At 47.9% G+C, this 12,147-nt stretch overlaps 1 protein-coding gene across 3 annotated transcripts in view; it reads left to right on the top strand.

The window, feature by feature from the left end:
- Positions 1–12,147, top strand: part of SHISA6 (shisa family member 6) — a 256,966-nt gene that overhangs the window by 206,379 nt on the left and 38,440 nt on the right. The gene's annotated exons all lie outside the window — the stretch shown is intronic.

Raw genomic sequence — 12,147 nt, 5'->3', positions numbered from 1 at the left:
GGAGGGAAGGGCTGGTCTTTTGAGCAAACCAGGGAAAGTGTGGTATAAAATATGTCTTGGGCTGGGTATGGGGGGGTATCCCCTTAGGAGGGAACCTTGGGCAGGTCATTTCACCTTCGTGCCTCAGTTTCGTCACCTATAAAAGTTGGCTGGTTGACCACTGTTTCAGGACTCCTCCATCCAGGGCTGCTGAATGAGCACATGGGCGGTGCCCAGCGCTGCTGCAGACAAGCGGTTCCACGCACTGAGGCAGCAGTGTGAAGGGTGCCCCCTGGAGTTGTGCGACTTCACAGCTTGCTTCTATCCCTAAATATGCTGGGGCTTGACAAGGCTGCTTTTCCAGACCGTCTCTTTGGAGACCTCCTGCAAGGGGCTTTCAGGCCACTTCAGAATGCAATCTGGGCAGGAGGGAAAGAGTGCCTGCGTCAGGCGTTCAGTCAGATTCCCTTGGTTGATACTGCCTGGACCAATGACTCAACGCTCTGCCTTGGTCTCAGCCTCCAGAGACATGCTGCACGTGTTTGTAGCCACTATTTAACAGGGACTAATGTGAGGCATTGCTCGTGGACACGCAGCCTCAGTGCACAAATGAGCCCGTCCTAAGGCGCTAAATAGCTGAGGGATGTCTTGCTAAGGCAGAGAGCTATTTGGAGCCTGTCATTGCCTAGAGAAGGAGACCTTGTAGGACCTGGTGGGGGGTGAAGCTGAAAGGCACGTATGTGTGTATTGCGGGGTGGGGGGGGGGGGGTACATGCAAAAGTGCTGTAGGGGGATGAAAGATCCTAAAAGAAGGGACAGTGGTACTCCTCGCCCATTTCGTGGGCAGCCCTTTCTGCCAGGGCTCTCCTCTAACACCTTGGACAATGATGCTGCTCCCACCACCTCTTCCCAGGGTCCTCCATTTCCTCCCAGTTCAGGGAGGCAATGAATTCTAGGCCCTGTGGACCTCCTGCTCCAGGGTGGACCCTGGGGTTTGTGTCTCTGCCCTTCTTTTCAGAAGAGAAGCTTCCGCTGGCTGGATGTTAATTATGCATCCTTAGGAAGCCAGCCGTGTGTCGCTGCTGCTCAGGGTGCAGCCCCAGCTGTTTGCAGCCAAAGCCCCGGAGGCCCACAGGGCACGCTTGTGACAGCAGGATAGTGTCACTGCCACATCCACCCTCTCCCAACCCTCTTCCTGCTTTGTAACAGTAATGATAACAATGAAGTGAAACTAAAAGGGTTTATTGAGTGACTCTGCCAGGCTCAGTGCTGAGCACATCAGATCCGTCACTCCACCGCATTCTCCAGCCAGCGTAGTACAGACGAAAGGACTCAGGCTAAGAGAGGTGAAGTGACTCCTCCAAGGAGCGAAGAGAATTCAGTTGGTCCCAAGGTGGGTGCTTCTTGAGCACTGGGCAATCGAGAAAACAGAGAGAGTGATGACAATGGCCACCTAGAGACATTCAGAGAACAGAGTCTCCTGTCTCAGACCCTTCCAAGTCTCAGCGGTAACTCGCAGACAGGGGACAAGAACATAAGGGGTCTTGTTCCCTCTCCTGATGGTGGAAACGGAGAGGAAAAGAGAGAGGGAAAGGCAGAGATGATGGAGAAATTGCCGTGTTCCCCGGCCACTACTTTGCCAGGCAGTGGCCAGTTCCTTGATACACATCACTTTATTTTTCCCAGTTTCCACTTTGGTGTTTTGAAGTCCCTCTAGTTGAGCCTCAGAAACAAAGGAAGAGGCTGAAATGTTTGGACTCGAACCTTGCGGAACTTCAGTCCAATCGCTCTGACGTATAAAGCTGTAGGAGGCTAAGACAACGCATCTTCTAGGAGCCGGGCACCAGGTTGGGGGTTGGGGTCTATAAAGCAAATGTGATGTCACGTCTGCCTTTGAGGAGCAGGCACCAGTGGCTCCTAGTTCTGAGAAGTCTGCTCTGAATGCCTTGTGACGGCTTTGGGCACAGAGCCGGGTCTCAAGGTGTCTGGTTGCTGGCTTTGGATCTGGTCTCTGGGGGTGACAGTGGGGTGTGGGTAGGCGGGTGTCTGCGAATATCAATTACCTTCTTTCAATCATTTCCTGTATGTTTTATTTCTTCAGAAAAAGGTGCTATTATGCAGAGGGAACTCCGCTCAAGGTTATGTGGCAGCCTGGATGGGAGGGTATTTTAGAGGGGAATGCTGCTGCTACTGCTAAGTCGCTTCAGTCATGTCCGACTCTGTGCGACCCCATAGACGGCAGCCCACCAGGCTCCCCCGTCCCTGGGATTCTCCTGGCAAGAACACTGGAGTGGGTTGCCATTTCCTTCTCCAATGCATGAAAGTGAGAAGTGAAAGTGAAGTCGCTCAGTCATGTCTGACTCTTCGCGACCCCATGGACTGCAGCCCACCAGGCTCCTCCGTCCATGGGATTTTCCAGGCAAGAGTACTGGAGTGGGGCTCCATTGCCTTCTCCTTTAGAGGGGAATGGATACATGTATATTTATGGCTGAGTCCCTTTGCTGTTCAGCTGAAACTATCACACCATTGTTTATCTGTTATACCCCAGTACAAAATAAAAAGTTGATAAAGAAAAGATGCTATTAAAAGTCCCCTGAATTTCCCTCTATAAGAGCTGGCAGGAATCTAGAGGGCAACTAGCCAGGACCATTATATCACAAGTGAAGAAACTGAGACTCAGAGAGGTTGAGTGGCTTGTCCAGATCACCCAGCTAGTCAGCGGCATAGGTAGGGCCAGACCCCAAGGCTGACAGCTGGAGGTTTTGATGGCAGTTCTCATCCTGCAGGAGTGATGCCCTTTGCCTTGTATTCAGCTCTGGAAATTCAGTCACCAAATGTAACTCGAACAAAGCAGAAACAGGCTCCTGTGGGGCCATTTTCAACCTGTGGAGAATGGAGGCGGGGCTGGCCCTGAGGCTTTAGGCGGAGGAGGGCCTTCGATTGTCTCAATGTCACCAAACGACACCTCCAATGTCCCCACTGCCTTGCCCCATGGCTCCTGCGACTGATGGTCCGTTTTCTTCCCCTCATTATCTCTGTGGTCACCACTGGCTTCTTTCCTCCCCTCAGAGCCTGGCCTCTGAGATGCTTCTGGTAAGCTCTTTGAGGTTCCCTGGACCTTTCACCCTCAGAGATGTAATAAGGCTCTCTATACCACCGTCATTGTCAACTGTAACACAAACGGCTGGAGTTTAATTGATGACGTTTATCAACCGACATCTACTCTCTGTATCTCTGTGTAGGAATGCACCCCAGATATAGCCAGCTCTCCAGCGGCTGGGATCTCTATTCTCCATGTATGTGTGTACTCTGTCGGTCTCTCTATGTACAAGTATGTTAATATGCACTCTCTCTGCAGCCTTCTGATGTCTCTGTGTGTATTTAACCTTGTACTGATGTTCACGATGTAATAAAAACAGAACCAAAAGAACGCAACGCCTTCTGGCGATTTCTAAACCTAAGGGAAATGTTCATTTATCTGGGATGGATGCTCGAGCTATTACCGAAAGGCAGCGGGGTGGATAAAACTTCCCATCGACCTTGGAAGGGTCCCTGAACCTCTCAGCCCTTTGTTGAAGGTCGGCAGGTGAGAAGGGGCTCATGTATGAGGAGGAAGAGTGGCGGGCTGACCTCACAAGCCTTGCAGGTGAACTGTTCTGATCCAGAGCATTCTGTGTGAAATCTCAATTTCAGGAATGAGGCAGCTGCGAGCAGACTGAGTCTCCTGGTGTCCGTGGAAGCTCCCTGGCCCTGGGTCTTGAGTAGAAGCTTTAAACGCTTCTGCAAAATCTGACCTTGAGAAATTGCCCTTCCAGATGTCATGAGGAGGCTGTCCCTCCCTCTTCCCTTGCCCTTTCCACCCTGGTCACAGAAGCCCAAAGAGAATTTGATCCATTTAGGAGACCTATTCCAAGGTTTTGATGTGGTCTGTTGTAAAGGACTGAAGCCAGCATCCCTGACTTTGGTCCACCGGGGTTGAGCCAGCCCTTCTGGACATCGCGATGTGCACCCTGCCAAGCGAGGCTCCTTGGTCACAGCCCTCAGGTGGTACTCACAGGTGGGTGCCATGTACAAGATGATCACACAGCATCCTTCTCCACTGCTTCCTTGGCTGTGCAATCTCATGGCTTCCTTCTCATTCATCCAGTAAATATTTACTGAGTTCCCTATGATACACCAGGCACTCTTTTAGTTACTAGTGATACTAACATGAACAAGGCAAAAATGGTCTCTTCCTTCCAAAGTTTATCTTCCAGAAAGAAACCATCAATGACTAAGCATGTAAATAAGACAGATGTAAACTATGATAAGGGTCATAAGGCAATTGGATACAAAGGAGGGACAGTTGGTACACGCTTTAGATAGGAGATTAAAAAAACACTGCACCGCCCAAGGAAGAAACACGTGTTTTTAGAATGATGGGGAAGACCTAGCCTTGACAATTCCAGGCAGAGGTACACCACTGGACAGATGCTTTGAGGTGGGAATGGACTTGCTGTGCTTGAAGAATAAAAATGGGGCTCGTTGGGCTGGAGACATGGATGAGAGAGGAGAGCTGGGTTCAGAAAGGAAGACAGAGTCCCAGAGAGAGTCCGGGTGTCGTTCTGAGCGCAAGGAGACACCACAGGAGGGTGCTGACCCTCCCCCAAACGGGCTGCATTTATACTTGGAGCTGACAATTTGTTTGAAAAAGTGGATGTGAGGTGTGAAGGAAGGAGAAGAGTCAAGGTTGACCCTAAGATTTTGGTCTAGGCGACTGGATGAAAAATGGGACTGATGAGTCAATACATCCTCTCACCTCCCTGACTCAGATTTCAGACACCACGTGCCCAACCCCTAGTCCCCTTACTGTTCTCTCCCCATCTGTCACACACACATGAGTGGGAGGGAAGGCAGGAGGGATGGAGGGAGGGCGGGGAGAAACCTAAACCTTTCCCACAGGGCTTTCTCTCCTACTGTCTCTCTTGCAGTCTGTCTGGCTCCTTGCCTCTCAGGAGGGAATTTCCTTTCCAGGTGATTGTATTTATTAAGTTTCAACAAAGCACTCATTTGTCTGAGTATTACATTAAAAGAGTCTAAATCAATCATTCTCATTTATAGGAATAATGAGCTTTGGGGACAAGATTTTATACCTGAATGGGATAATAATGCCGTGTTAAAATCCTCCCAGGAAGGTTTGCTGGCATCAAGCATTGATTGAGTCTCCAAGGTGGGCTGGGCGGAGTGGATGCAGACACCACGCCTACACAACCCCAGTCTCAGACCCTCCGGCTCAAAGCAGGGTGTGAAAACCCAATTCTTTTTTTCTTTTCGATGGTTTATTTTTAAACAGTTGTTTTTTAGTTCATTTTTATTGGAGTAGAGTTGATTTACAATGTGGTGTTAGCTTCTGCTGTACAGCAAAGTGAATCAGATGTGTGTGTATATATATACACACACATATCTCCACTCTTCTTTAGAAAACCCAATTCTTTAGCTGGAGGTTTATACAGACTGTGGGCGTAGGCAGAAGTTGCTCAGATATTGTGAGGAGAGCCTGCTCCTCAGACTTCACCCCAAGCTTGTTAGCAATCCTGGGATGGGGAGGCCAGACTGAGGGTGAAGCCCTCAAAAAGCACACATTCATGGTCAACCACAGCATTGCACATGGTCCATACCTGCGCGATGGACTTTACCATCTACAAAGCATTTCGACCTCCCCTGACTTCTCAAAGCAGTGACCATGCAGACGGGACATGGAACCTCAGAGTCATGTCCCAGGTTCCCTTGTTTCCTGGGGGTGGAGTCAGAACCAGCATCCTACCAGAACCAGAGAGCTGGTTGTGCTTGTGTGCTCAGTCGTGTCCGACTCTGCAACCCCAGGGACTATAGCCCACCAGGCTCCTCTGTCCATGGGATTCCCCAGGCAAGAATACTGGAGCAGGTTGCCATTTCCTTCTCCAGGGGATCTTTCCAACCCAGGGATCGAACCCGCATCTCCTGCACTGGCAGGTGGGTTCTTTACCACTGAGCCACCTGGAGAGCTGTTTACTGGGTAGCAAAGAGTCCTCACTCACATCCTCTGCAGCTCTGCTTGGCTTGGCAACTCCCTTCCCTTAAGGTCATCCAGACTCTGAGAGAGACCAGGGCAAGCACATCGACACCCCAGATGGAATGGGGTGAGTCCGACAGGGGGTGTCCCACCTGGGGTAGAAGAGAGAAAGCTGAGGTGTCAGGGGAAGGATGGCAGGATGAGGGGACAACACACAGCTCTACGTGGGAGGGATGTTCTGTGCCAACTGTCCTGGGAGGAGGAAAGCGTGGCATTCCACTGACCGCTTATGCCTTGGGGAGAGGAGCTTTGAGAGCAGAGGTCCATGAAGGAAGAAGCAGACTTGAGGTGGGAGGTGGGGGGAGGGTAGTACCCCGTCTGTCTGAAGCTCTGTACGGATTGGAACGCTCCAGGGATACTGGTAACTTGGCATCTTCCCAGCCTGAGGGAGCCCTGTCCCTCTTCATGTCGCTCACTGCCCCCTTCCTAGAGCTCATGCCTCTGACTCTTCCTTGGTATCACAGGTTTAGATATCACCATCTCCAGGAAGCCTTCCCTGATGCATTCCCCTGGTTCCCCCACTAGGACACTACAGAGCGATCTGTTCACAGCGCCATGGAGTGCCTGAGTGCTCAGTGAGGCCTGAGTGGGGAAGAAAGGAATCAGATTCTATCCTTGCTTCAGTCAAAGGCCTTCTGGGTTGGACAAGAATTTTCCCAGGCCTCAAAATGCAGAAACAGCCACACAGTTGACCTTGCCTAGTGATGGGGTTGGCCCACAGTGAGGAAAGTTCCTCATATCCCTGTGACTGTCTTGGCAATGCTTAAGCCACAGATCCCAGGCTCCATCCACGAGGTGAGTTAAATCTTTGTTCACCTGGCTCGCATGCAGAGATTCAGAACGTGTCCTATCGCGGGACCCTGTTTGCTGTGGAGGACACAGCAAAAAATAGTGTAGACGTTTAGGAGAGGTGGCTTTACATCCGAGTCTCACCACTTGCCTGTCTTGGACTAGGGTAAATAACTCACATCTGTCTCCAAATCAAGTGTGAAAAAGCATTGTATGTTAGCATTCACCCTGCTCAGCGCGTGGACCATGAACCGTCTCACCAGATGATAAGACGCCATCATTCTCGCTACTGATGGAGAGTCAGTGTGGTTGGTACCTGAGGGTCTCTTGAATATTCCACCTGGGTTCGCACCGCAGTTGTGTCGTCTTCTAGACGTGTCGTCTCCTGCTCTGTGCCTCCGTGTTCTCACCGGTTAAATGGAGGTAGGAACAGCAACCCCCACCATGGAGTTGGGACCATAAAATGAGAGGGTGTATGTATGAACAGGTCTTAGGAGCTTGCCTGGTTTTCAGCAAGAACTCAGTAACGGTGCAGCTCGTACTGCCGTGCCTGTTACTGTCACCTGTTAATGTTACCTAAACATTCAAAGTGAAAGAAAGCGAAAGTCGCCCAGTCGTGTCCGACTCTTTGTGACCCCGTGGACTGTAGCCTGCCAGGCTCCCCTGTCCATGGGATTCTCCAGGCAAGAATACTGGAATGGGTCAGTTCAGTTCAGTCACTCAGTCGTGTCCAACTCTTTGCGACCCCATGAATCGCAGCATGCCAGGCCTCCCTGTCCATCACCAACTCCCAGAGTTCACCCAGACTCACGTCCATTGAGTCAGTGATGCCATCCAGTCATCTCATCCTCTGTCATCCCCTTCTCCTCCTGCCCCCGATCCCTCCCAGCATCAGAGTCTTTTCCAGTGAGTCAACTCTTCGCGTGAGGTGGCCAAAGTACTGGAGTTTCAGCTTTAACGTCATTCCTTCCAAACAACACCCATGACTGATCTCCTTTAGAATGGACTGGTTGGAGCTCCTTGCAGTCCCAGGGACTCTCAAGAGTCTTCTCCAACACCACAGTTCAAAGCATCAATTCTTCAGCGCTCAGCCTTCTTCACAGTCCAACTCTCACATCCATACATGACCACAGGAAAAACCATAGCCTTGACTAGATGAACCTTTGTTGGCAAAGTAATGTCTGCTTTTGAATATGCTATCTAGGTTGGTCATATCTTTCCTTCCAAGGAGTAAGCGTCTTTTAATTTCATGGCTGCAGTCACCATCTGCAGTGATTTTGGAGCCCCCCAAAATAAAGTCTGACACTGTTTCCACTGTTTCCCCATCTATTTCCCATGAAGTGATGGGACCAGATGCCATGATCTTCATTTTCTGAATGTTGAGCTTTAAGCCGACTTTTTCACTCTCCACTTTCACTTTCATCAAGAGTCTTTTTAGTTCCTCTTCACTTTCTGCCATAAGGGTGGTGTCATCTGCATATCTGAGGCTATTGATATTTCTCCCGGCAATCTTGATTCCAGCTTGTGTTTCTTCCAGTCCAGCGTTTCTCATGATGTACTCTGCATATAAGTTAAATAAGCAGGGTGACAATATACAGCCTTGACGTACCCCTTTGCCTATTTGGAACCAGTCTGTTGTTCCATGTAGCCAGTCCCTTTTCCAGGGAATCTTCTTGACCGAGGGATCGAACCTGGGTCTCCTGCATTGCAGGCAGATTCTTTACTGTCTGAGCCACCAGCGAAGCCCAAAGCTATGTACAAGTAGGTTACAAAAAAGCAAAACTATGTTCTGACACTTCTGTCTTGTGCAGGATCCCATCCCCGCCCACCCCCCCCCCAACCCCCCCACCCCCCACCCCCACCCCGCCCCGGGCAGAGCCCTGTGAAGGAGGTACCAGCGAAGGAAGAGACTTCTGCTTAGAGAGGATCCTAATCCAGAGGGTGGGTCATACACAAACACAACTGACTCATGGCTGATAACAGCCCGTCCAGTCCCGAAGGGACAGACCGACCAGAGGCACAGAGGATGGAGACTTTGGAATTTGGTACAAAGAGCCCTGAGTTAGGAATCAAGACACAGGAATCCTAGTCCCCCTTCTCCTGCTCACTGAGCAAATTCTAATACGTCACCACTCTGACCCTCGGTTTCTTCCTCCGTAATAGAGTTTGATCCCCTGAGGTGACTCTCATTCAATTTGGACACTCAGTGATTTCAAAGTAGAATTTAACATTACACGCTGTTTTTAAAGAAAGCTCTATTTGGAAATCACCTCCTTGAAGGAGGTTTTGATGATCTACATGATAAAGCACCACCGCCTTATTTGTGCTCTTCACACAGAATACATCCTCTCCCATCTTTGAGCCCTGAGGAATAAACCCTTCAGGTGAATCTGTTTGCCTTCCTTTCACGCAAATAAAAATGGTCTCACCTTCTGGGTTCTTTTTGCCCTTGCTACCAAGACACTCACAGATAAATAAATGCAGCACCCAATTACCTAGCTCACCTCGCACACCCACTAACTGCTCACGCTTCTACTTTTTGTAGTGAATTCTTTGTTAACCTTACATGTCTAACTTTGTAACTGTTTGTTTATACCTTATAAGTTGAATCAAGTCCATATGGAAACTGACAAAATTTATTTCACTTTCATTTGTCATTCTAAGTAATTTTCAGTATTCCAACAATATACGTAGATTTTGGACAAATGAGAGAATATGAATTAGTTGGAAAAGCAAATAAAAATGCCAACAATCTTACCAAAGATAACCTTTTATTATCTAGCCTTCCAGATTACTTTCCATCCAAATAATTCATATAACTAAAACAGAGAATTGTATTCTATGCTCTTTTCAATCTGCATTTTTTTCACTTAACCTGTATAAAATTTTTTAATTATCTACATTATGTATTGTAAAGGCTGTATGGTAAAGTTCCATTGCTTGGAGTTCTGTATTTTGTTTGACAAATCTGCTATTACTAGACACTGAAGTTGTTTCCAATTTTTTGCTGTTCTCAACATTTTACAGAGAACATGGTCAATTATTTTCTTGGGATCTATTCCTATTAATGAAATGGCTGGACAAAATGGTCTATATACTTTTGAGATTTTTGATGCATATCACTGGATTTATTTCGAGAAATGTAGTAATTATATCAGAGTGCCTTTTTCCTTTCCCTTTTCAAAGAAACATGCCTTATTTTATATTATGTATTTTTCTTAGTTTTTTAAACCTAAGAGGAGGAAAATGGCATCTATTATATAGGCATTTCTTTGATCACTGAGGCTGCATATTTTACTATATGTTCATTAATGACTTTTATTTCGTTCGTTAGACAAATATTTATGAATCACCTTCTAAGTGCAAAGCATTCTTCTAGAATTTCTTCTATGAATTTCTTGTTAATATAGATATAAGTTCTTTTAAGAACTTTTATTATGTTTTTTATTTTATACTGCTGCTGCTGCTGCTAAGTTGCTTCAGTCGTGTCTGACTGTGTGACCCCATAGGCGGCAGCCCACCAGGCTCCCCCGTCCCTGGGATTCTCCAGGCAAGAACACTGGAGTGGGTTGCCATTTCCTTCTCCAGTGCGTGAAAGTGAAAAGTGAAAGTGAAGTCGCTCAGTTGTGTCCAGCTCTTAGTGACCCCATGGACTGCAGCCCACTAGGCTCCTCCGTCCATGGGATTTTCCAGGCAAGAGTACTGGAGTGAGGTGCCACTGCCTTCTCCTATTTTATACTGGATATGGCCAATTAAGGGAAGATATTGTGACCATCTTCCCTTCCTGATGCAGAGACTTCTGCTCTGGCTGTGTGCTCTGAAACGTTCCTTGGCCAGAGCTCTGTTTAGTCTTTAGGAGCTACCATCCCTTCCATCTTCATCTGAAACAAAGTTCCAACTGAAAGGTCAGGGCAGCGCCAGGGATCCTTTCCAATTACAGATTTGTAAATGCTGTGACCTCATCCCAGGTCTTCAGCAGGAAGCTGCTCCCAAGTCTCCATCCTCCCCTCCAGGGCTGCATGTGGAAAATCGGGGGCCTTCCTCCAGAGTCGCAGCACCGCAGAAGTACAAGTGCTGCCCCTACTGCAGGGATCCACGATGGGAAACTCGGGAGGCATCTGCCCGGCCAGCCCGGGTGTTGGCAGCAGATGTCAAAACAACTCCTCATGATGAAACCTCAGGGTCTAATTCCACACGTTCAGACTTTTCATTTAAGATCTTACATTGCAATCCTGGTTCTGCTACTCACATCCTCAGAGTATGTGATAAACCAGAAGGTTTATATCAAAGTATTTCTTCAAATCTTGTGCGGTATCCGCCAACAACTGGCTTCATCTCTGTTTCATGTCATAGGAAGAGCAGGGCTGGAACTAGGTCTTCTTGATTATGCACACAGAAGTGGTATGGTGCCATGGTCAAGGGGACAGGTTCTTGGTCTAAGTTTCCTGGTCTCAGGTCCCACTGTGTATCACACATTAATTATGTGAATATTGGCAGCTGCCTGATTTTATTTGTGTGCATCATTGCTTCTTTGTAAAATGGAGATGTCGGTATTGTGAGGCTGAACAAATGAAGAGAACTAAGATGCTCAGAGCTGTGCCTGGCACGTGGTGACAGTGGCTTTTGCCATTATTGCTAGAAATCATCGATGAGAAATTGATGGACTCAAGCGTGTGAGCTTAAAAAGAAAAAAGGCTGAGAAGCAGTTTAACTTATTAAGCTAGAAACACACACACACACACATGCACAAATCCATATGTGTAACCTGCACAAATTCATCTCATTTGAAATTTATGATTACACATCTCAAATGAGGGTCTGACTCTCTCAGCAATCCTATTATTTTTCTTCATAAACTGTTCTCAACCCGGGTGGTACAGGAGCAAGTATAACTCACTTAAAGTTATACTAACTTTAAACTCTAAAATTACGTTAAAATTACGTTGTTTTTAACTAAACTATAGCTAAAACTATGGCTACCCCGGACCCACCCAAGACCAATTAAATTGTGATCAGATAGGGAACAGGGAGCAGGCGTGAAAATATTTGGAAAGTCCTGCAGGTGATTCTAAGGTACAACTGAGGTGGAAAGACATTCCTTAAAGGTGATCATTTCAGATCTCTCTCTCCTCTAATCCTTCCACCTTCTCTTCTCCTTTCAACTACCAGCTGATATGCTTGCTTCCTCCTCCACGGAGAAAACTGAAGCCATTTGCAGGAGCTGTCCTTATACTGCCATTGCCGAAACCACTGAAGCCCCTGCTTGTGAAGCCAAGTCTTCCTCCTTC

The sequence above is a fragment of the Bubalus kerabau genome, chromosome 4 (assembly GCF_029407905.1).
Source record: "Bubalus kerabau isolate K-KA32 ecotype Philippines breed swamp buffalo chromosome 4, PCC_UOA_SB_1v2, whole genome shotgun sequence".
Classification (NCBI taxonomy): domain Eukaryota; kingdom Metazoa; phylum Chordata; class Mammalia; order Artiodactyla; family Bovidae; genus Bubalus; species Bubalus kerabau.
Note: the sequence above shows the minus strand (reverse complement) of the source record. Positions and strands in the feature narration are given on the sequence as shown.